Consider the following 25032-nt stretch of genomic DNA (forward strand, 5'->3'; position numbering starts at 1 on the left):
CACTTTGGGCTTTTGATAACATACCAGAATCTTCTGACTAACAAAATGAGTTGCAGACTTTTTTTCACAATGATGGCAATTAAAGACTGGACAGACTTATAAAGAGAGTGGGGAATGAATGCTCCATCACTTGAAATCTTTAAATCAAGAGACTGTCTTTATAAAAGGTATTTTCTGTATCGGCCAATAGTATGAAGATAGATGCAGGAACCACAGAGAGGAATTCTTTAACTGAGGTTATGCAGAGGGTCAAATAAGATGGCCATAATGATCCCTTCTGGTCTTAACCTATCAATCAAAGGGCATTAAATTTCACTCACTGAGCTGGACATGTGATTATGCAACATAAAAGTACAAGGAATTTCCTGCTTGTAAAGGGAGAACCTGGAAAGAATAATAACCATGGGATACAAATATTATACTAACCTTCTTTCAGAACATCTACAAAGTTACAGTGGATCCTCTTAAGGTTAGCATAACTATCCTGGTTATTCCAGCTGAGGTGAATGCTTAGAATAGAGTAGATTATGAATGGATTGTATGTCCTGAAAAAACTGTTTTCTGGTGTTTGGAAACCCTTCTGCATTCAGCTACAAGATGGACAATGAAAGATTTTTGTGGAGTTGTTGAAGTATTTTAAAGAAGTTTATCTTCATATTTCCTATGCGATTTTGGTCTATGCTTTTTATAACACTGCATTGCAAAAGGGAGTTTCTGTGCTGCCTCTGTCTCACCAATAGCCTCAAGAACCCTTCTTCTTCCACTGCACTGTGAAACAATGCCTGCTTTATGTTGGATCTCTGGGTCTAGAAATTTGAGAACAGGATTTCCCCATGATAAGGTGCAGGAAACAGAAAGGAAGCATATTCAGTTTGTCTGTTGGCTGGAGCTGCTTTTAAAAACAGAGGGTTGTGTGGGTGGAGGTTGTGAGAAGGATATTTTGTACTGGCATATACATGAGTAAACAGCCATTCAGTGGTTTGTAAAGAGCTGAGCTGAACAGCACCCAGGAAATATACAATTTTTCCCCAAATCTTCAGTGTTTGAAAGCTGATAGGTTCAGCTCCTGATAACTCTTTTCATCAGTAGGGCCACAGACCAAATGTTTTTTAAACTGTCCTTCAATCATTGTAATTGATTGGCAGCCATTGATTAAACAGTCATGTGGACCAGTGCTGACTACTTCAGTTTGGAAGGGGCTGGGCAGGAAATGGGAATTGCTGATGTCTACATGTACATGCTAAATTGTACTGTCAATCAGATGGCCAAAGGCTTCAGTATGTTGTCTGCTGGACTTGGAAGGGAGAATAACGTTTGTGGCAGGTCAAGTTGTCCTGGAGGTTGTAAAAGCATCTCAATTTCTTTTCGTCTTGCTCTGATATCCTGCTTTAAATTTTTCTTGGATTTAGATATTGGACTTGGCACTGTATGTCAAAGGAGAACATCCCCATTACAAAATTTCTGTGTCAAGCTAAGTCTTTTGGGTGGTTGCCACTGTATAAGGGAATGTGTATGAATGTGGTTGTAAGGCTTTATGAGATTTCTTCATATAGAAATTATGCACTCTTGGGGCACTGGAATTGCTGCATCACTAAAAGGTTCAGCTGCTCAGCAATGCAGCAGTTATAAAGGTTCAGTGAGCATGGAGTTAGTCACCTGTAGTCACGGTCTCTCATATATTTTCTAGATATAAAAGTCAGGAACAGGATGTTGAACCTTGACAGTTCTTTCCAGGGGAATGTGTTGTGGGCCTGTGAGATAGATGATCACTACCTAGGCAGAGCAAGATTTCTCCTGTGGCTCTTTGGGTGGTGATGGGATTTCCCCAGAAGTGGAAATGAGAGCAGATGTAGCTAAAGCAACCATGTTGGCTGACTGTGAACTAAGGCAGGATTGTAGAGAGGGGAGGACTGAGCAAAAAAGAGGAATGGAACTGGTAGCTTTCTTCCTGCTAGAATGACCAAGAAAGAAAGAGGTTGATTCACTGAAAAGCTCCTTACTTGGGAGAGAAGCAATATATATCAGGGATGGTTAGTAGAGAGAAGCAGCTATGGGGCGAGCCTCAGAGAACTCTGAGTTAAGTCCAAAGGACATCAAGGAAAGCTGGAAAGCACACTGGCCTAGTGCAGTAGGAACCCACCAAAACACAGCCTCATTAAAACCTTTTTGGGTGACTTTTTGCCAGGGTTGTATCATCTTTGATTTTTCCTTGGGAATCGGCACTGTCACAATTGTAGCTGGTGAAAGAATTTTGGAAGGTTTTTGGAGTGCATTGATGGAGCTCACTGATTTCTGCCATTGCAAGAAATACTTTGCTTTCAAATCAGACTCTGAAACACTAGTCCCAGAGTCTATTATTAATTCCTGATGTCTTTAAGACATGTCTTCTCTGTCTGTGATGCACTGACATTTATTTTATAAGGCACTGGCATGATTAGATCTTCGATTTGATTTTATACCCAACATGCTTGGCCCAGGATTCCCAGGAGCTATGTTTAAAGTTAGGTCCCTAATTCATGTTTTAGTCATCTAGTAAATGAAGTAATTTTTTAAGATTCTTAATGCCTAGTTTGGCAGTTACCAGCTTCTCAACTCTTTCTTTGACCAGGCCATGTATTTCAGTGCCCAATAAGGTTACCAACTGTTGTAACTCTTGGCCTTCCTCCCAAGAAGAGCCCTTCAGCACTGTTCCACATAAAGCTGAGAAAAGCTGGATATGCTGCAAAACAGGCAATTGCTCTATCCACAGTCCTTCCCCCTCTGTTTTACCACAGTGTAACTCCCTTATGTGCAACATCTGCACCTTGGGGGTACAGAGAGTCACCCAGGAACCCAGCAGGCAGAGATCAGAGGAGTGAGACTGGTAACAGTCTCAGGACCTGAAGTTTGCAGCTGAATCTTTTTCATGAGCCCCTCCAAAGAAAGTATATGTTGCTCTATGCAGTTATTCTCAAAAATATCTTCAAAATCTTCAGTTCAGTCTGGTTTGAGTTTCCAGGGGCCAAATTTGATACCTACATATTAGCTGAATGACCTAGTTCTCCCACCTGCACTGGATGGCTTCTTGAAATATAGCTGTTGTTTCCACCAAGAGTAAGGAGTAAATGAGGAAAGTAACTAAGCTAGATTAGTCTATATAAAAACATACTTCTTACTCTCTAGACCGAAGTACTACAGCTCTTTCTGAACTCATGCCCTTTTTTTCACACTGGGATGTTTACAAAGCATCAGACGATTTTACTCTTTAGATCTAGGGTGTGTAAAAAGAGGTGTACTTTACGCAACTACAAAGGACCTCAGAATCAGATCTTACGCGTTTAATCTGGATGTGCAGAGGCAGACTCTTCCCCTGCTCATGCTTCAGTGCATCAACTAATCTTTAAAGAGCAGAGATTAAGGAGAAGCTTTGCCCATGAACAGGTTAGCCCTGGCTGTCTAGCCCTAGCTGCACAAATTCATTCAGATTCCTTGGAGGTGTGTAATACTGATCACTGTCCAGAGGCAAGATATTGGACTAGATGGACCATAGGTGTGAGCCAGGGCCACAATTTCCAGGTAAATTTCCACTGCAAAATTATATTTCTTTCTTTGTTTTTGATTCCTTCCGTGTGCATTATAAATTGTTCTGCCTGTTGGTGTATTGATATTGGTGTGTGGTAGTCTGAATGAGTTGGGGTTTTGCCTACTCTTATTTAGTGAGTACTCATCTTTTCCCTGGCTGTCTAGGAGCCTCTTCAACCAAAGGAGGCAGAAGAAAATGTGTGTCTCTGTGTCTGGAGGGTTGAGGAGAGGAACCCACCAGCAAATGCGAAAGGCTGATCAATCCTCCTGAGTTCTTTTATCTTAATTCAGGTTTTATTTAGACCTTCCAATAATGTTCAGTACAAAGGGAGATTTGCCACCAGCATTAGAAATAATAATATTTAACACAGAAAAACTTTGTACATGCTCTTCTCTTTGTCATTTAAGTTACTAAAATATAGCAAAGGAAAATTCTTCTAGTATTGAATAGCATGAATGAAGATGCTATTGTATTTATCTATCTCTCCGTGTATAGAAACAGATATATACAACTTCCATTATAACATTTGAGGCATTGGCACCACCTGAGAGTTCTTTGCAGCTGCAGCTCATGCATTTTGCAACAAAATTTCTCTCTCCTTTTCCCTCAGCTTCCCCCACCCCCAGAGAATTGACGCGCTTGCATGCTTTCCACTGACAAATGTTGAGTGTAGCTCCTGAGGATTTAGCATGTCAGGCTGTGTCGACGCAGCTTAGGTTTCTATTATTATGCAATGGCTTAGAAGGCAGTGCTTTGCCACATAATTACAGAGCCAATCTGTATTAGGACCAGGAGTTTGGATGCCTCTTTCTGTACCAACTATTAGCCTCCCACTCATTCAGGCCTCCTCCCTGATACTCTTACTTGTTTAATAGCTTCTTTTTGTACCCTTCTTTCCTCTGGCTTCTGATTTTCTTCCCTTTCCTATGGTACATATTTGTTTATTTCAGAAGTGAGGGGTCTGACTGAGTCGTGCCTGCTCGGATTCCTATGCAGCACAAAGCACTTGCTCTATGTTGCATCGTCAGAAGAGGTAAGAAGAAATTCCTGAAGCTGCCTGCTAGTTTGCTCTGGTTTCTCAATCTCTCTCTCTCTTTTTTTTTTTTTCTGTGTGTGTGCACATCGCTTGTCTCACAAGCCGTGCAGGCTCTGCCATCTAGAGCACTTTGTGAGATCACTCCAGTTTGCTGTTTTTCCTTTTTCCAGCTCTGCGTGAGTGTGTGTGTGTATCTCCCTGTCTCTTTTCTCCCTGCCACGATACAACTTGACCCCCCTCCCGAACACACACACATATACACAGAAGCCAGGCTTGCTAGCATGAACTTTTAGACTTGCAGTACCAAAATGCATGTGTTACCTTGGGATGCACTAGGATCAGAATGCTTGAAAAGCCTGCAGGCTGCTTAGTCCTCCAAGACTGGGTTTTTTAAACCAAACAAGAAAAGAACAAGTTATTCACTTTTTTCCTTCTTTTTCTTTTTCTTTTTTTTTTTTTTTTTTGTTTCTTTCCCTTTTTGTGCTTTGGATATTACTGAAAAAGGAGTCTCAGGGATTCACACACTTGGACTTTACTGAATCAGGCTGCATCTGACAAACAATCCAGTCTGCATTTTGGTTTGCTAGAGATCAACCAGGATTTTTCTGATGATATCTTCTTTTGAAAAAAGGATGCATGGCATAGAAAGAAGGTCTAAGTGCCTGTCTGAGACTATTTTACTGAACCTGGGATAAATGTTACTTCTCAAAGGTAAGTGATAGATTTTTTTCATATGTATATATAAACTATATAGCTACAATATACACTATATATAGATATGTACACAAAACATTTATATACAATTACCTCTGATGGCAAAAAAAGCGCTGGTTTTGTGCCTTTTAAAAGCATCGGAAAAATGTATAACTTTATCTTCCTTTTCATGCTAGCCTAGATAAGGTTGTTCACATAGAGAAAAGAATCTCTGTTTGGCTTCTGTTTCTCTCAGCATGAAAAAGCAGTTCAAAAAGAATATTTATTTTTTTAAGTGTCAATAGGGATTTTTTTCATGACAGTTTTGAAACAGTGATGGAAAGAGGTTTGAAAGAAGGGATAATAATTTGGTTTCTGATCCAGGAAAAACTGAGCAATATTGTAAAGCTGTGGAAGTGACTGCAGCTTTCTGGAGGAATTAGTAAATCCTGCAAAGCTAAGGAAGAACTTTGCTGGACAGATCAACTCTGCTGTATATAAAACCACACAGTAAAAGAGTGGGGACCTCAGCAAATGTCAGATGAAGAAACGGAAGGCATAGGAAGAGCTAGAGAAGGGAAAGGAGTAAGGGGTGTGGAGGGGCAGTGTCTGCTGTCAGAGGTTGGTGTTCTTGGTAAGGTGATGCCACTAATGATGGACATCCAAAATTGGCAAGGTGGGCATGTGGGGGATGGGGTACACAAGCAGGTATATGCTATGTCATGTCTGTCTGATGTCATCAGAAATATATGCTCTCTGCAAGACTAAGTGCACTGAGAATTTGAGTTGGGGGAAGAATCTAAATGGCAGCACTGGACAAGATGTAGCAAAATGAAAACTGAGTCTCTCCCTGACTTGCATGGACACATGCACACTTTTGCATCAGAAAACAAGTGTATGACTGAATAAAACAAGAAAGAAACTAAAGGGGAGAGCAGAATTCAGTGATTAAGTCAACAAGTTCCAGTATGATGGATTAGTAAACTAGAAATGTAAAGTTGTCAGTTGTGGTAATGTAGGCAAGGAAGGGTTCTTAAACTGGGTAACTCCTTCCTACCCAAAGGAGACAAATAGCACTGATTTAAAGCAAGAATCATTTTTTTGCCAGGGCTGATCTAGTCTTTTTGGGGCAGTGCCATGGAGATATCAAGAGTAGAGTTTATTTTACCTACCCCATCTTTGGGATTTATAGGACAGAATAACTCTTCTGACGAGAAGAGACAGGCTTTGAAAGGCAAACAGTAAGCATCACTTAAGTTTATAAAGTCACAGTTAATTAAATTGACACCTCTTAACTTTATTATACAATGCTCACTGGGGCTAAGTCCAGCACACACCACACAATTGTCACTGGCATTTTCTGTTGCTCAGGAAAGAGGAAATATTGCCATGCAAGGTATCAATTTTCTATTGGACCTTGCTGTGTATAGAGGATATACTAAGGCAAATTTGAGCTTGTGGTGAGAAGGAAGAGAGACAGGTAATTACTTTTACTCTTGCCGTGTTTCAGGCTGGTTACAGTTTCATTGTTTACAGCTTGCCCTGGGTTGGTGGTTAGTTTGCATTGCCTACAGATCACTGCTTGAGCACAACAGAGTGCTTTTTGTGTGTGCTCTGCTCATAGCTGCCTTGTCGCAGCAGCGCAAAGCAGAGCTTCAGACCTTCCCTGAAACTGCTACTAATTCTCAGGGAGAGAGGGGATGCAATAAAAAATAAACAACAATGCTAGGAGACAGGAAGAAAAAAGTCATTATGCTCAACCAAACCTTTTTAACCTATGAATCCCACCAAAGATCTGCATCATCTCTCGGATCGGAGACAGTGTCTGTCCTGCTCTCCCCAGCATAGCTCTGTTTTCATTAGGGTGACTCTGGGCCTGGTGTCCTCCAGTATCTGGCTGTGCTAGGTGCTGGCAGGAAGGCAAGCAGGCAGCCCCAGGTACACCATGCAGGGTGAGTAATGTGATCCGTCCTCAGAGCCACATTTCTGCTGCCCTCTCTGCCTCATGCTGCTCTTCACATCATTAGCGCTTCTTGTTTAAATTTTACGTTTGGAACATAACTGATAATTTTTCGCAATGGGAAGTACAAATGGCATATGTAGCCTTGCCCTACAGCCTCTGCTCTGCTTGCTGCTCAGGTGGACCCAAGCTGGCAGGTCCCTGGCAGTCCCTGTCATAGCACTCCTGCTCCCTCTCTTTGCAGAGGACTCTGGCCACTGACTATACCTTGCAATGTAATGTTGTTAGACCCAGCTGGTCCCCTTTTTTATTATTTTTTTTGTCCTTGTGGGCAAAAAAAAAAAATAGGAAGCTGATTCAAAATTAACAAGGTTTAACTGGTAGTAGGCAGGAATATACTTCAGGTGACTTAGAATGAATCTAACTCCCTGGCAAGGGGTTGCAGACTGATAACCCTCGAGGCTGCATTTGCTATCCACCCACACAGAGGGGAGGGAGGGGGTGATGACAGTGCCTGTTCACCCCCAAGCCCCTTTTTTGCATTGCTAATGCATTTCAGCCTTGACCTGCAAAGATCACCTGTGGGAGAAAAAGGGTAGTTTGTTCCAAGTGTGTAACTCAGTCTTCTTTCTGGCCTGAGTGCTCAGCCTTACTTTATTTGGGTTTGTCATAGTCTGTTGTCATGTGTTTGTTTTTGTGGAGAGAGTAACTGTCCTCTAGGTGCTGGACTGAAAAGCAGTAACACTAAAGAAAGGCAGAAGGAAGACATCTGTGGCTCCTTCAAGCCAGGCCTGATGACTGTGGAATCCATTGCCCAATAGCAAATGGGCCATTGCTCTATCCCTTTTGTTTCCTCTTTGCTTTAACCATGTAGGCTTCAATTATTGTGACTAAGGATCTCACCAAGGTGCTGGGATTTACTCTATCAGTGTCCAGAGGCCGTGTGTGTTCGCAGGCACTGAACAGGTTCCAGTCATCAACTGAAATTTGTGACAAAAGACAAGGTTTCATCCACGTTCTCTGGAATAATAACAAACCCCACAGATCACCTAGTGTGATGCAGCACTTCAGTGAAGGGCCAGCTGTCACTCTCTGCCCAGCCCACCTCCACCCAGGATGCCCAGGAAGGAAGGAAGCTCATAAGCGGTACTTCTGCTTCTAAGAACTCAAATTACCTTCTGCGTGGGTGGCTGCCAAACCTTGGCGTGAAATTAACAGATGTAAATGTGTCATTAAAAGGCCCACAGTGATGCCACATGGAAAACTGCAAAAAGGGCATGTAATTTGGAAGTATTTCTGCTTCCCTAGGAGCAGTGGTTGTCTCCATACTTCAGAATGTTTGCATGACGGTATTTCCAATTTTTCTCTCTTCCTGTCATTTGCTCTGTCTTGCCCATGATCTGGGTCTCTGCTGATGTCCTCATCTTCATGGGAAAACATTCATGACAAATCCAAGATGCCAACTTTGACATATGAAATGAGCAGCGGCAGCAAAAGCCAGAGAACACCTTTTCAGTAAAAAAACATGCTGATTTGAAAACATGGGAGAAAAGGAGGTGGTCTGGTCCTATGCAGAATCCCTATTGACCTACAGAGAAGACAGAGATGAGTGGGATTTTTTTCAGTGATTAATGCTCTTGTTTTTCTCAGGAAAACACGGATTTATCAGAATGAAATGTAATTGGGAATTGGCCAGTTTTATGAATTTCCTGACTGAAAAAAACTGTAGGGAGAAAATTGCCAGAACACCCCATCTTACTTTTTTCTGGAAGATAAATTTTATTTTTTCTTTCCAGTTTGAGCATTTTGTATGAAAACTGAAAATAATTCATATGAAACTTGATTGTAAAAGGGGCCATGCTCAAATCCCACTTCGCTAAATGACAAGCAAATCTGTCAGTCGAACTGGAACTAAACACGTCTAGCTTATTAGAAGGCTTGCATACTTTCTATCTCAGTTTGTGCCAAGGAAATTGTAAGCACTTTCATTTCAACTCATGGGACCAGAAAACTTTTGTCTGCCAAGCCCTACCTGGAAGTCAATTTACTTGGCCAAGTGGGATTATTCCAGGACCATCTTGCCAAGAAGTGGTGTGAGATATCAAGGCCTCTGAGTATCTGCTCTTGAAATCATTCTTCCAGCTATGAAAAACTTATGTGCTGAGAGGATATGCCAGCTAAATAAGAGTAGACATGAAAGGATGGCTGCAGCCATAGTACGAGCAGTACAATAGAGCACTTGGGAGGCTTCTGCTAATCGCTCCTCAGGAAGGTACTGGTCTCTAATCCTCCCACAGATCTGCTATCACTGTGGTGTTATGGAAAGAGGTGAGATAAGGAGAGGGCCCTGGAATAGCAGTAAATCCAGAGTGCTGGACCCTGGTTGGTCAGAAGGTGAGAGGTAGGGTTGGTGCATCCCAGTGCATACCAACGTTGGTTCTGAGCAGAACAGAAAGCTGGATTAAGGATGAAATCAACAGAAAGTACATGATGGCTGAAAGCACCTTGTCTATTTTAATAGAGCTAATGTTGCACTGAAAATCCCTGGAAAACACGTGTGTGGCACTGGTACAGAAAATTATCAGTGTGACTCTTTCCCTGAAGCCAGAGGAGGTAGGTCAGGGCTGAGCATAAGTCTTTATGTGCAGGACTGAGACAAATTGTTGCAACTGTCCAGTTAAGACTACAGAATTTGTGTTGACTTAGGGAGAAGGACAGACTTTGGAAGACCTCAATATGATAAAGCCACAAGGATTGTGGGGATCAGACACGTGACACTCGAGGAAATACACACACTGGTGAGGAAGTAAGGAATTTTTCCTTTCCTGCCTTTACAGTTGCAATTTGCTTTGGCAGGCTGAGGAGCGAGGGAGATCAAAATGGCACCAGGTGCAAAGAGTCCTTAGCCATTCTCTCATCACATCTAAGCTCCTCAGAAAAGCTTCAGTATACATGTCAGTCAGAATGAGTAATCCTTCTTTTGTCAGAGTGTAAAGATAAAAATTAAGAACAGGAAAGGAAAAGAGGATGTCTTAAACACACTGCATCCTCTGTTGCAGTGGCACGATGGGTGGGTTGTGATATCAGTGAAAGGGCAGCACCTGTATGTGTGCTAGAAAGGAAAAACTGACTGTACCAGAATTTATATTAGATCCCTCTGTTAACAGCCTTAAAAAAATTGTATATCTGCCCTTTCAGTACAGAATGAAAACAATGAGCAGTCAAATGGCAAAAGGAAAAGTTGAGAAGAAAAAAACTGCCTGGCATGGCTCACTCAGCAGTCCCTGTCTGGCTTGAAGGCAGCCAACAACAAATGCCTGTCTCCTCAGAGATAAAAATCAAACCTTTCCCAATCATTTCAGTAGTCAATTGATCTCCTTACCTTTGTGAATATTCCTGTGACTAGGTAAATACATGTGATACTCAGAAAGCTCTGTATGGTTTGTATGTGAAACAAGTGTGCTAAACTAAAAAAGAAAAAGGCCAAACTGTATTGGTAGAAAATAACTTATCTGGACTGAGACCATTTTGTTGGTTTCCTAAACTGATGGCTAGTTGGCATTTCGTATGAGTTACCTCCAGTGTAAGTGAATGTTATCACTGTTGCTGGCAGATATTTACTGTATATTGGTTTTTAAATAAGGGTACAACATTGATTCCTTGCTCTCCAAATTATTGACTGCAGTTTTCTCCCTGTAGTCAGGTCAGATAACTTATCTCCTCTGGGAAATGTTCAGTAGAAAAATGTCTACTGGGACATAAGTCCCAGAAACTCATGGAAGAGAGGATCAAAGGGTTTTTTGCAGGCTGCCTGTAGTCAAAATATCTTGTAGTTATCCCTGAAAAATCTCAATTTGCTTGACAAATACCACTGTGAAGTATGTATTTTCTAATCCCGTGACCAAGTAGCACACCAAGCTATGAACACTTCAGTTGACACCCACTTTGCAAGGACAGTGTGACCTTTCCTTATCAGCACAGCTACATCTTCTGTTCACACCTCCCCAGATGCACTTTGGCAATGATATCTTCTTGAGGTGAGGGGGAAGGTTATTGAGAGGCTTCACAATTACACGGTGTGGCCAGGAGTCTCATAGAGCTTGAGCTTTCCCCTGTCCACGGTCTCTCAGCACCCTACCCTGACTGGAACTGATGGTTCTCCAGCTGGTGGGAGGAAAAGTTTCAGTTGCCTCAATAAATGACATTTTCTTTCAGATCCAGGAGTGGGTGACAGCAGTTTCGTGTGAACTGGAGAGAACTGGCCTTACTGGCAGCGGGTCAGAGCAGAGGAGTTGAAGAGCAGCCCGGTGGATATTTATGACAGTAAAAGCACTGAAAGCAAAGAGGGTCACGTTTGGAGAAAAACTGGAAAAATTTTGGTAGGATGAGGGGGAAGAGAGAAAGAAGAATCAGCAGTGGTACAGTTAAGATGTCTCTGTCTTTTTAGATATTTGTACAGCCCTTCTTGCTGCTGAGCCGGAGTGCCAGGCTAAGCTAAAGAAGGGCTTATGATATGTGTCTTTAGTCACACTGTACGTAACTGATCCCTCCTTGAGCCACTGTGGGGTGTTTTATTTGTCACACAACCTCTTTTAGCCTTTTGGTGAACATGGAAAAATTTATCCAAGCCCTTTGTGCATTTGTTTCTGTTTTCTCCATCTTTTTTTCACCTCCCTGAATCAGTGAGTGGAATGACAATGCTATTTATTTATTTTTCCTTAGCACTGAACACAAAGAGGTTTTTATCAGTAATCAGATGAGTCACTCATCAATAATTATAACCCCTCCCCCCAGTTCTTAGTAGAACCTAGCAACAAGCTTTCAAATTAATGTGAGAGACACTCTAAAACGTGACAGGTGACAGGTCTATTGTCCTGTGGTATCTCTTCCAGAGAGAGTGCAATTCATGGGCTAAGATCTGTCTCTTCTGTGGTGGACATCAAATGACTGCATTTCATGCCCATCTTAGTGTTTTGTTTTCCTCTGACAAATTTTTCACCCGCCTAATTCTGTGAACAACATAAAGGTTTGTGATGACCCTGTGGGTTTGTGGTTCAGGAAACTTCCCTGCATTTGAGAATGTGCCAAGAAAAGGAAGAAATCCTTCCTCCTGCAAGAAGATTGAGATAGGACATGGTGAATTTCTGTGCATTGGTGACTTCTACCCTACATCAGCGTCCTACCACAGAATGGAAAAATCAAAGTTATGCTACATCCTATCTCAACTATAGGATTTACATTTAAAAGTAAATAATGCCCTCAGGCCAAGGAACAGCTGCTGCAGTTCTTTCCAGCGTGGCTCATTGATCTCGTCCTCTCATTTGACACATCCTGCTACTCCCATGTTGCTGTAGTTAGTGTTAAATCACAGACAGATCAGGTAGTGAGTGACCTAACTGAAACCGAGACTTAGTTGGGGTAGACTTTACACACACAGGCCATCAGATGTACAGGCCCTTACACCACCACCTCAGCAGGCACTGGAGAAACACCTGAGAATGAGGTCTTTGTTAGGCTGTGCTATCTCTTTCTATAACTTACAGAGGTTTTTTACTTATTTCATGTTAATCTAATCATGTCAATTTTAAGGAGTTGCTTTAAACTTTTTTTTTTTGATAGCACGTGTTATTTTATCATGGAACTGTGATGAGCTTAATGCATACAGTAAAAGTGTAGTTTTCCACAGAAGTCCTTCTATTATGGAAATCAAGCATCTTTTAGGAAAACCTAAATAAAAAGCCTCCCAAGTTTAGTATGTGATGTAGTTGCACTCACACGCTCTCACAATCATTCCCTTTTTTTTCTTTATATTGACAAGTACATAAAGAACAAAAAGTGAACTCTGCAGCCAGCTGTTTTTCCTAAATATGTCTTGTCTTGCTGGCTTAGGTAAAAGGCAAATTGCAGCTTAAGACTTCATTTGCACTGCAATTCTTGGTCCCCAGCAAATCAGGTCTGTTTTCAGAAGCCTTTTCTTCAGTCACAGTATTTCAAGATGGGAAGCTGGGCTGTGTTCATGCCCCAAGTTCATTATGCCACATTTGCAGAGTCTTTAGTCATAGGTGGCAAAAACGTTTAAGGACAAAAGAACACAGTTTTGGACCTTTGTTTCCATTCCTTCCATTCCTGATTGCATTTTCAGAGCCTTTCTGACATTTAAGCAAAGCATTATCTGAGAGCTGTTTGGAAAGAATTAGTATGGGATCTCAGATTGTCAGTCTCAGAATACCTTCCACTTTGCTTCCACACAATCTCTCCTGTAGGTATAAATTTATTTTGTAACGTATCTTGGGGTCCTTTTATTGTTGGGTTCTTCTTTTTTTTTTTTTTTTTTTTTTTTTTTTATTTATTTCTGTAGTCTTACCAGGAACAAGAGAAAAACATTTAGCTTGCCAATGCATACATTTTTTTTTTTATCATCTGTAATAGAGTAACAGATATTGCTGAATGCTTATAGGGCATCAGGTAGTAAAATCATCTTGATCTCAGATAAGAAAAGCACATATGAGCTTACCAGTAGGCATTTGGAAATTGATACTCAGGAGGAAGATGGTTCCTTATAATTCTGTTGATAGATGCTAAGCTTTGAGTGATATTAAGTGATATTGGTCACTTGGATTCCCTTTAATTTTTCTGAGATTTGTTTGACTAGTGTGATATTCAAATGTCCATGCTTTCAAGTGTTTTAATCATTCAGAGAAGCAGCAGCACCCATATCACACGTGATTAGGATGACCAACAATCTGAACACAGCACAAACAGTGATTAAGCAGATCATGAATATTAGTAGCTGGCAAATGACACATAGCTAGAATATGAGGCATTTGTTTGCCAAATATATATGAAACAATTGGGATAAAATAGAAAATAAAGTAAGGATTAAATCATAACAAATATTTTTTAAATCAATACTAACCACTATTAAAAATTAATAAAAATAAAATGTAGACTCTATAGCAGTTAAGTGCGGTTTAATATTGATATCCAGTAAATCCTTGCATCTCACAAGGGAAAGGAATGGCAGTACCAGCCCCTGTGATATATATATATGTATAAATTTATATTCATTTATTGTAGGATAAAACCAGAAAACAGCTCAGGGAGGAAGCATAACCTTGTAATTAAGGCTTTGGTCTTAAAGTCAAGGTAGGCCTGCAAGAAACAGTCTATGCAGGACTTAGTAGAACTTGCCAAAAGCACACACTTAATTGAAAAGAAAAAGGAGCGGCAACTATCATGATTACAATTGGCTTAATATTGGAAATATTTCCCCCTTTTGTGTATCATATGTTAGGTCACTTCGAAAATGGAAATGGTGATTTGAAATGAAATGCTCTGATAATTCACAATTATGTTTCCACTTCAGAATCAATAAATATTTTTGGAAAGGTTAAATGAGTCCAACTTAAACAAAGTATCTTCCTCCTGTTTGAATAAAACAAGCCAGCTCAAAAACCCATTTTTAATTCCTTTCTATCCCTTTTAACTAATTTTTTCAAATCATTAAACATACATGTTTATTTACACATGCTGCGTATGTGTGTGCATATGGTTAGATCCATTCTTGACCATAGGCATAAACTTTGCTTTTCACTTCCACTTTTGTAATAGGAGATAATACTAACATATGTCAGAGACTTGTCTTAAGCTTAAGTGTACTGATGCTTATGAAGTGTATATAGACTAATGAAGATGAAGGATACACTCAGGAGAGTAACTCTGTGTTGGCAAAAGGAGAGACACAACTTAGTGAGAGCTGGTGAAGAATTTCCAATCAGCTTTTTTCATTAGAGAATAGGTTTTGCCCAAAATTAGTTCACTGGGTATGTTGCAGGGGGGCGGCGGGAGGCTGGAGGTTGTTGTTCGGCAACATCTTCCTTTGGTTTTTTTTTATGTTTTCAGCTGGAATGTTTGTGGGTTTTGTTTTAAAACAACATTGAAGTTTTTATCATGTGAAAATCTTTAATGTGGCATTTTGTCCTATTTTTACAGAAAATAAGCTTTTGCATTTTCTATAAATGTTTCTAGAAATGTTTCTAGAAAACATACTCTCCAAATTATAAATAAGTCAAACTTGTCTCTCAATATCTGATAAAATCAGGCTTTCTTAATATTTTTAGGATTGCTGATAGCCATACAGAGATGGTACCACTTTTTCTTGTAGAATTTTTCTTTCCTCCTTTCTCATTTTTTTTTTCTTGCCCTAGTAGTCTGTTCTTTGTGGATGGTTATGCATAAAGGGAACAGATAGTTCAATGACTTCTCCAAATAAAACAGGCTGTAAAAATGCTGAATTTGCTTTAAGGTTCCCAGGACAGGTAATATGAAGGTAAAATGACAATGAGTGGGAGACTTGGGCTGTGGCAAAGCAGGCCATCACAGTTCCTAATCTGTGGAGAGAATTAACCTCCAAATTTTAGCTGTACGGAAGCAATGGGGCGTGAGAGGGGACACACATGACTGATCATCAAGGAATTAAAAAGGACTTCACCACCACTGCTTCTGTGAGAGTTGAAAAGCAGCTGAAAAAAGCAAGAGAGAAAAAGTTTCCTGTGGTAGAGCAGCCACATGCAGCAGTTTAGTGCTCTTTGTACTGGAAATGCTGTTGGCTGATACGTGGTTTGTGTTATCTTATGCTTAGAAATGAAACTCGCAACTACACTTTGAAATATGTTAGGCATTATCCTTAACAGGTGATTCATCTCTCTCAGTCATGGCAAAGGGGAATGAGGAGTTTGTGATGATTTAAGTCAGAATCTTCCTAGAGTGCAGAGCTTTTGGGGACTGTGTATTAGTCTGCAGTGTCACTGCCGTAACAACTGCATATACTTTTAGTGCATCTGCCACTAAGCACTCTGAGCAAATATGAATAAATTGATCCATGGTGCTTTCCATGTAAATTGGGTTACTGTTACTATTCTATAAGCGAGAAAAATGGGGCACGGATTTTGGCTTAAACTAGTCTGTGATCACACACAGTGTCTACAGCAGAGCTGCTGATCAAGTTGCCCATTAAACTAGGTGTCATTGTGATGAGGCTTAGGCAATGGTGAGGTAGGGCTAAACTGGTGGAATGGAAACCGGTCAAATCCCAGAGTTGTGCAGCAACCAAGTCAGCTATGCCTACACAAATAAGCCCACTGCAGAGCTTCATTTAGGCTTTTCATTTCAGCAAGACTATTATGAAAACTACTCAAAGAGCAAGCATTAGCTAAAGTAGAGGCTACTGAACCCTTTTGTACAATTTATTGATGATTTGGATGAGGGGATTAAGTGCACCCTCAGCAAGTTTGCAGACGACACCAAGTTGGGGGGAAGGGTTGACCTGCTTGAGGGTAGGGAGGCTCTACAGAGAGATCTGGACAGGCTGGATCAATGGGCTGAGGCCAACCGTATGAAGTTCAACAAGGCCAAGTGCCGGGTCCTGCACTTCAGTCACGGCAATCCCATGCAGCGCTACAGACTTGGGGAAGAGTGGCTGGAAAGCTGCCCGGCAGAGAAAGACCTGGGTGTGCTAGTTGACAGCCGGCTGAACATGAGCCAGCAGTGTGCCCAGGTGGCCAAGAAGGCCAATCGCATCCTGGCCTGTGTTATAGACGCTCGTGACAAATTGGAGGAGCCAATTTGTATTAAATAAAAGATCGAATTTATTAGCAAGCGATAAAAGAGCAAAACAGCGCTGGGCGGCCGGGGAGACAGTGCTCCGCCACAAGCTCGCACCCAAACAGGGGAAGAGCCTCTTTATTTATACAGTCTTTTTAGTCCCTGATACGTGATGGCTGGCTGGTATCTTCGGTATCTTGTGCCATCAGGTGTTAAGTGGTCGTAATTTGCCTTCTGGTGGTTGTTGGGATGAAGGCCAAAGTCTTCCTCAGCTGTTCTTTAGGTGACTGAAGTCCCATTCATGCTCTGTAAACGTCTCTCTACATATGCTAATCATCGGTACTCATGGTTTTAGATAAGTGAAGAATATCCCTACCTCCACATGCGATTTCATGAACAAAGTTAACCCGTTCATTACAATCCCCCCTTTTCTATTTTATCCTGATTTTGTTCATTAAATCGATCTAATACTTCTTTTGCCCGCCCGAGGATAGGATTAATTCTTTCATCCTCTATTTGTTCATATTGTTTTCGTAACAGCATTAAGTGTGCAGCTTCTAAGCGCCCTTTAACAATAGCGATCAACTTATTAAAAATGCATGGCCCAAAAGTAAAAAATAAGATTAACAAGATAAGGGGGTCCTGTAATAGTTGACAATAGGGTGGTTAACCAGGGTGAATAATTAAACATAGACTCATACCAGCTCTGTTGTGCTTCCCTGTCTTTGTTTTTCTAACCCCTCCGTAGCTTGGCTATTGTATCTCTAACTACTCCAGTATGGTCAACATATACACAACACTCCTCCCGTAGGGCTGCACATAACCCCCCCTGCTGCATGAACATTAGGTCTAAGCCCTGTCTGTTTTGTAATACTACTTCTGATAAAGACCTAACAGACTGTTCTAGGGCTGTCATGGCTTTTTCTATCCTAGCCAAATCCTCGTCGACTGCTATTCTTAAGGATTGAAATTTTTGATTTTGTTGTACGAGGGAGGTTATTCCTGTACCAGCTCCAGCAGCTCCGACTGCTATGAGGGTTGCTACCGTGAGGGCTGTCAAGGGCTCACATTTCTGTATGTGATGGGCCTGAGTAGTTTGATAGTCATAAACAAAATCTTCGGGATGGTAAATAAGCCTAGGTATTACAGCTACTTGTATACAATATTCAGTTATCCAGTTAAAAACCTTTAGGGATATACAAGGTGTAACCCCAGTTTGGGAACAAATCCACTTAGTATTATCTGCAGGAATTAACCACTCAGCTGTTATTTCTTTTGATTTGTGAATTGTGTTACACAGGTGTCGTTTGTCTTTTGGGACATTCCCTATACATCTTCTTTTTCCTGATACTTGGGACATTGTTATCCCTTGCTTATGTCCAGATTCCTTATTCCATAAGCACTGAGCTGGGTTTGTTCCGTTGGACTTTTTAAATCTACTGTCCACCCCAATAGCTTCATAAAAGGGTGGTCGAATGTTGTAACACAACCAACAATGCTCAGTTATATTAGGGTGGGTGGCATTCAGTATCTGATAACTGGCTTGGAGCATATCCCACAATGGATTGATTCTTGTTGATACGCCCGAGATATTGTTTTCAGCGATGTTTATATTAGGGAGGATAGTAGCAGTCTGTACAATACTGTTACTATCATCTTCTTCTGTTACGACCGAATTTGGTCCTACACCAGAGGGTTCATTTGGCACCAGCTCTTTCCTTATCGTAATTATTCCCCCTGAATCTGCGCCTGGTTTTCAAAGTCTGACTCCCCATGTTCTCTCGGTTAACCAAGCAGGATCATTCGGGTTGGTTACATTAATATAAATAAATATATGGGCAATTTCCACTCCATAGTCCTGTTTGGCTTCCATCCTAACCATGTGAAGCAGGTGTACATCCATGAGGCCCCCACCCTATAGATAGGAATTTATCTGGACCTCCCCTAGGAATCCAATCAGAAGCTATAGTTTCGCAACCCCAGTAAGCACAATAGTAAGAGTCGGGATGGTTGCAATACCCCTTTCCAGGGTTAGAACTGGGACAAAAGTAAAAGCCTAAGTTATGTAGACATGGGTTCCTGGGTATGATTTGACATAAGGATTGATTAAAGCTTGGGGCCCCGGCAGCAATTACTTGCTGTAGTATCTTTTGATCCTCCCACCTATAGAGCGTCCATTTGTAAGGTTGGTGGGGGTTCCCTTTGCCTTGGGTTGTCTCTATTAGCATTAGTAACAGTCCTATCATCCAAGTGCTTAATCTCAAGTTTGAGAAAAGTGGTGTCCCTTTACCCTTGCAACAGGTATTCCGAGGGTGCTGATAATCATTTTGATTTTTGTCTTCATCCCTGGTGAGAGATGGGAGACTTTGGGGAAGCTCTGAGGACGTTTTGTTTGGGAGTAATAAGTCAAGAGGCTCCGTGAGCCTTCTCTGGAGGTAGTTCATCAACCTTAATCCCCACAGCAGTATGTCTCTGCCCTCTTCTCTGCCTACTCTGTTGCTTAGAGCAGCGAGGTGTACCATCTTCTCGGCAGCAGTCGTATTCTTCAGGGGACCCTCCTTTATATTTACTTTGCTTTGACTTATATGCGTCCCAGTTTGTATCCTTCACTTCCCAAGCTCCCCACCCTACTCTGACCACTGTTCGTCTGCGGGATACTTGCACTATTTCAGCCTTCGTTGGGCATAACTCATTTACATAAAGACAACACCTCTCAGGGTTTATGCCTTTAGCAAAAATATCCCACCATTCTTTGGAGTCTTTTATAATTTTTTTCAGTTGATATTCCCATACATAATGCTTGCTCAATTAATTCCTGTTCATAATTATAACATTCGTGGCAAATGTCACTAGGGGAATACCCATAGGAGCAATGTGTCCACCACTTTTCTCTACAAAGTTTACACCTGTAACATATAAAGATAACATATACAGTGAGGATTTTTACAAAAGACAGTCTCACTCCTCCACTTTTCTTCGGAACTTGATTTTCAAGCTGTCAGGGTCTCTGGTCGCCTCCTAATGAGAACTCCAAATTGGTCCTTTGATCCTGCTTGCATGAGTCCATCCTCGTTCTGTAGTTCAGACAGCAGTTTCTGTGGTAAGTAAAACAAGAAAGGGCCCTTCCCACCTAGGAGTGAGAGAGGATTCTTTCCAGGCTCTTACTAATACCATATCACCTGGCTTCACTGAATTTCAGGGGTTGTTCCTCTTTGGTGTCCCTTAACTTGTACCACAGTTATTCGCTTGGGCCCTCTTATTGCTTGTCTTCTTTTTCCCTGTTATTACTCGAGATGACCCATCAGCGAATAACTTTTCTCCCTCTCCCAATTCTACCTCTTCCAGATCTAGCCTAATTTTTGTTTGTTCTTCAATGGTCTGAAGGCAATTATGTGTTAAGTCTTCTTCAGGACCCCCATAAAAAAATTGCGCCGGATTTTGCAAGTTCGTTGTTCCGATCTCCAATTTAGGGGAATGGATTAGGATCCCCTTATATTTTAAAAGCCTAGCATCGGTGATCCATTTTTCAGCTTTTTGTTGGAGAACCCCCTCGATTATAAGGGGAGAACATCCTTAATTCACTTCCAAACGTTATCTTATTTGCTTCTTCCACTATCAGGGCTACAGCAACAACTGCCTGTAAACAGGTGGGCCACCCTCTACTGACGGGGTCTAATAATTTGGAAATGTACCCCACGGGTTTCTTTTTTCCTGTCCGCTCCTGGGTCAAACCCCCGTATGCTGTCCCCTCCTCAGTGGCCACAAATAAATAAAAGGGTCTCTTCATATCAGGCAGACTCAAGACAGGGGCGTTAACTAGATCGGCCTTGAGACCCTCTAATCTCTCTTCATCCTCCGGGGTCCATTTAAGCAACCCATACATAGTTAACTTTTGATACAAAAATCGTGCTTTCGCACTAAAGTTTTCAATCCACTGCCTACAATACCCAAATAGCCCCAACAATTGTCTAATTTGTCGTTTACTCCTCGGGGCTTTCAGTGATAAAATTCCATTTACTCGTTCGGGGTCTAACTTCTTAGTCCCCTTGCTTATCCAGTGTCCTAAATATTTTACCTCCTCTTCCACAAACTGTAGTTTTCACCGTGATATCTTGAGGCCTTGAAGGCTCAAAAATTTAACAACCATATGCTTTCTTTTCTGACTGTCTCTTGATCCTCTCCTGCCAACAATAAGTCATCCACATACTGTATTAGCACGACCCCATCTTGCAACCGGTATTCCCGTAGAATCCGTTCTAGGGCTTGTCCAAATAAGTTTGGGGATTCCGTGAACCCTTGGGGAAGTACAGTCCACCTTAACTGCTGTTTCCTATGAATGTCTGGGTCTTCCCACTCAAAGGCAAAATAATCTCTACATTCCTCCTTAAGAGGGCATGACCAGAATGCATCCTTAAGATCTATTACACTATACCATTGGTTTTCGGGCCCCAATTGACTCAACAGGGTGTGTGGGTTTGCCACTACCGGGAACCGGCTGACAGTCCGTTTATTGATTTCTCTTAGGTCATGCACTAGCCGATAGCTACCATCGGATTTTTTTACTGGTAAAATCGGGGTATTAAAAGGGGACATGCAGGGTTCGAGTACACCCTTTCCCAGTAGTCTTTTAATCTCAGGTTTTAGTCCCCTTCTCCCTTCATTAGATAAGGGATATTGTTTAACTCTCACTGGAATCTCGGGGTTCTTAATAACCACCTCATATGGTTCAATCAAGCCATTCCGTTGGGGTCTCATCTTTTTCCTGTGAGCCGGATCCTGATTATTCCAGTTTGGTCGATTTAAGGGCCATTTTTGATCCGCCGCCGGGCCAGCCTGATGTTGCTGGTCCCACAGTCTCATCCCAGCCCCTCTAATCTTGTCCCTTTCTTCTACGGTAAATAATATGCCCAGGATAGACTGTAATTTATCCCACGTGTATAAATTCGGTCCCAAGAATTGATCCAACCTTTCGGCTACCCCCAGGGGATCATCTAACAGATTCCCCATTTCCTTCTTAAATTCCCTTACAATCCTCTGTATTAAGGGGGACTGCCACATACCCCGTTCCCGGTCCCCCCTGTCCATCCCCACCAGGCACCAACATTTCCTGAAGAGGGAACAATCTTTCCTTTCTTCGTATTATTCTATTACGTGCAGACCTTCTGGGAGGGGGTGCCGGGGTTGAGGAATTAGGTTCCGAATCTGACCCTTCCTGGGCCTGGGCTATTTCCTGGCCTTGGAGTGGGTCCTGAGGAGGAGGGGCCTGAGGGGCATAGGGAGGGGGCCAAAGGGGGTCCTCATCATCTTTTCGAGGTTTATCTGGTCTGTTTTCCCTTAAGGCAAAGAGGAATGACATTTCCCAGGATTGGGAAATCCATAAGGCAGCATATTCACTTTCCTCTGGGCTGGCTGGTGGTCTCTTATTGTTTACCCATATATTTAATTGTTGACACACCCAATCCTCAGAGGACCCGAACACAGGCCAGAGTACATGAGGATTGCTGAGAGGTTTTCCACCCCAAATCTCAATACAATAACTAATCATCTTTTTCCTTAGACCTATCCTTTCTCCTTGGTGAACTGTCCCAATATCTTAACATCAGGCTTAGGGGACTGTCCGGGGGTATGTCTGGTAACTTATTTCCCTTCCCCATCCCCATGGGTCCAGAGGGCTTGCTTTTCCTCTGTCCCATCTTCCGAGGTGCCTTTGTCCACACACACACTCACTTCCCCTCGGTCGTGACTCGCTCCCTCGCGGGCTACGAGAACTGCACTACTGGAGGGTCCGCACTCGTGTGATCTCAGAGAGACCTCTCACACAATCGCACCTCGGGATAACCACCCCAACCAAACGGCTCACGCTTTATATACTCACCCGCTCCCGGGGTCTTCGTTTGGTCTTCGTGCACAAAATTTAAGGGGTCCTGCAGGTTTTTTTTGCTCAGTTATCGTAATTTAGAGGGGTTCGTGGGTCCAGGGTATGGCGGCGGCACCTCTTCAAGACGGGGCTATCCGGGGATAGGGCGCCTCCCCGCTTGCAAGGGTCCGCACCAAAGAACCTGGATCCGAGTCACGGCACCAAGTTTGTTATAGACGCTCGTGACAAATTGGAGGAGCCAATTGTATTAAATAAAAGATCGAATTTATTAGCAAGCGATAAAAGAGCAAAACAGCGCTGGGCGGCCGGGGAGACAGTGCTCCGCCACAAGCTCGCACCCAAACAGGGGAAGAGCCTCTTTATTTATACAGTCTTTTTAGTCCCTGATACGTGATGGCTGGCTGGTATCTTCGGTATCTTGTGCCATCAGGTGTTAAGTGGTCGTAATTTGCCTTCTGGTGGTTGTTGGGATGAAGGCCAAAGTCTTCCTCAGCTGTTCTTTAGGTGACTGAAGTCCCATTCATGCTCTGTAAACGTCTCTCTACATATGCTAATCATCGGTACTCATGGTTTTAGATAAGTGAAGAATATCCCTACCTCCACATGCGATTTCATGAACAAAGTTAACCCGTTCATTACAGCCTGTATCAGAAATAGTGTGGCCAGCAGGAGCAGGGAGGTGGTTGTTCCCCTGTACTCAGCACTGGTGAGGCCACACCTCGAGTACTGTGTTCAGTTTTGGGCCCCTCACTCCAGGAAGGACATTGAGTTGCTGGAGCGTGTTCAGAGGAGGGCAACCAAATTGGTGAGGGGCCTGGAGCACAAGTCTTATAAGGAGCAGCTGAGGGAACTGGGGCTGTTTAGTCTAGAAAAGAGGAGGCTGAGGGGAGACCTTATCACTCTCTACAACTACCTGAAAGGGGGTTGTAGTGAGGTGGGTGCTGGTCTCTTCTGTCAGGTGGCTGGAGATAGGACAAGAGGAAATGGCCTCAAGTTGAGGCAAGGGAGATTTAGATTAGATATTAGGAAAAATTTCTTTACTGAGGGGGTTGTTAAACATTGGAATGGGCTACCCAGGGAAGTGGTTGAGTCACCATCCCTGGAGATATTCAAAAAGCGAGTGGACAGGGTACTTAAGGACATGGCTTAGTGGACATGGTTAATGGTTGGACGCGATGATCTTGAAGGTCTTTTCCAACCTAAATGATTCTATGATTCTATGAATTGTTTACATGCTTTAACAGAGTTGAAGAAAATAGTCATCACATGCATTATCTTCCTCTTTATTTTTGCTGGGTTTAGTTAATAGTCATTTGAGAGGGATATGGATATACTGGCATCTGAAATTATCAAAAACATGCAGAAATAGCTATACTTAGCTTCTTATCTTGCTTGGGATGCTAGAAATCTTCCAAGTATGTGTCCAGGCAAACCCAATCTTCTTCACATATTTTCTACTTATTATCGTGAATTATCATACTGAATTACTGATTAAATTCATACTAGGAGAAATTCTACTGATACCATTATTTTACTTCAGTGATGGACTAAAACCTTTTATTCATATAACATATACAACATTTATACATTTATTATGCTACAGCTAATATTTATGTGGCCTCTTAATTTTGAGGGCTTTTTATTTCAGCTGAAGTTCTGGAGGATGTAATTTATCTCAGCTCATGGCTGACTTATTCCCTTAGTTTTTAGATGAAAAGCCCAAGGACTTCTCATCTATCTGTCCTTATTGTGCAGATAAATGTAACCTCAGCCTCTGGTAGTGAAAATGGTCAGTCTAGCAAAATGAGAAAGCTGAGCTGACCCAAAATCATTGGCTTAGTTATTCATTGCGAAAAATGCAAACTGCTCATAAATGGTTCATGTGGGGAAACACAAGTAAAATTCATCCTCTACAAGATTTGTAATTACTTATGTAAACCCAGCAAAAAAAAAATATTGATCACCATCTCTCCTTATCACTTTTACAGGACTGCCTTTAAGTCTGCACTGACAAACAAACAAATAAACAAAAGCCATCAAACCCAAGAAGGTTCTGCGCTGCAGCTGTCAACCACCCATTTCACATTTGGTGTCATTTGGCTGATTTGCTACTGGTCCCTCATTCTGTAGACTACAATACAGTCTCAGCTGTCCAAACCTCCATTATGCAAAACAGGGTGATGGTCCTCCACGTCTGTTAGTTGCACTGATAATTCCTGTAATTACTCAGACACACTTTATCTCCCATGACATTCAGTTAAATGAAGATGCACTGCCTGTGAAAAACTTACTTTTAAGGT

The 25032-nt window shown here is 41.9% G+C and overlaps 1 protein-coding gene across 6 annotated transcripts in view; it reads left to right on the forward strand.

Annotated features, from left to right (window-relative positions):
- Window positions 1–3394: 3394 nt before the first annotated feature.
- LRFN2 (leucine rich repeat and fibronectin type III domain containing 2) overlaps window positions 3395–25032 on the forward strand; it is a 176095-nt gene continuing 154457 nt past the window's right edge. For 3 of the 6 annotated variants that reach the window (XM_030034415.1, XM_030034416.1, XM_030034414.1), the window contains exons 1-3: window positions 3395–3555; window positions 4513–4595; window positions 5103–5309. The gene's annotated coding sequence lies outside the window, so the exon portion shown is untranslated. Of the gene's footprint in view, window positions 3556–4486; window positions 4596–5102; window positions 5310–25032 lie in introns of those variants that run through there. The other 3 variants (XM_030034421.1, XM_030034420.1, XM_030034419.1) reach the window with 3 other exon arrangements.

The sequence above is a fragment of the Aquila chrysaetos genome, chromosome 13 (assembly GCF_900496995.4).
Source record: "Aquila chrysaetos chrysaetos chromosome 13, bAquChr1.4, whole genome shotgun sequence".
Classification (NCBI taxonomy): domain Eukaryota; kingdom Metazoa; phylum Chordata; class Aves; order Accipitriformes; family Accipitridae; genus Aquila; species Aquila chrysaetos.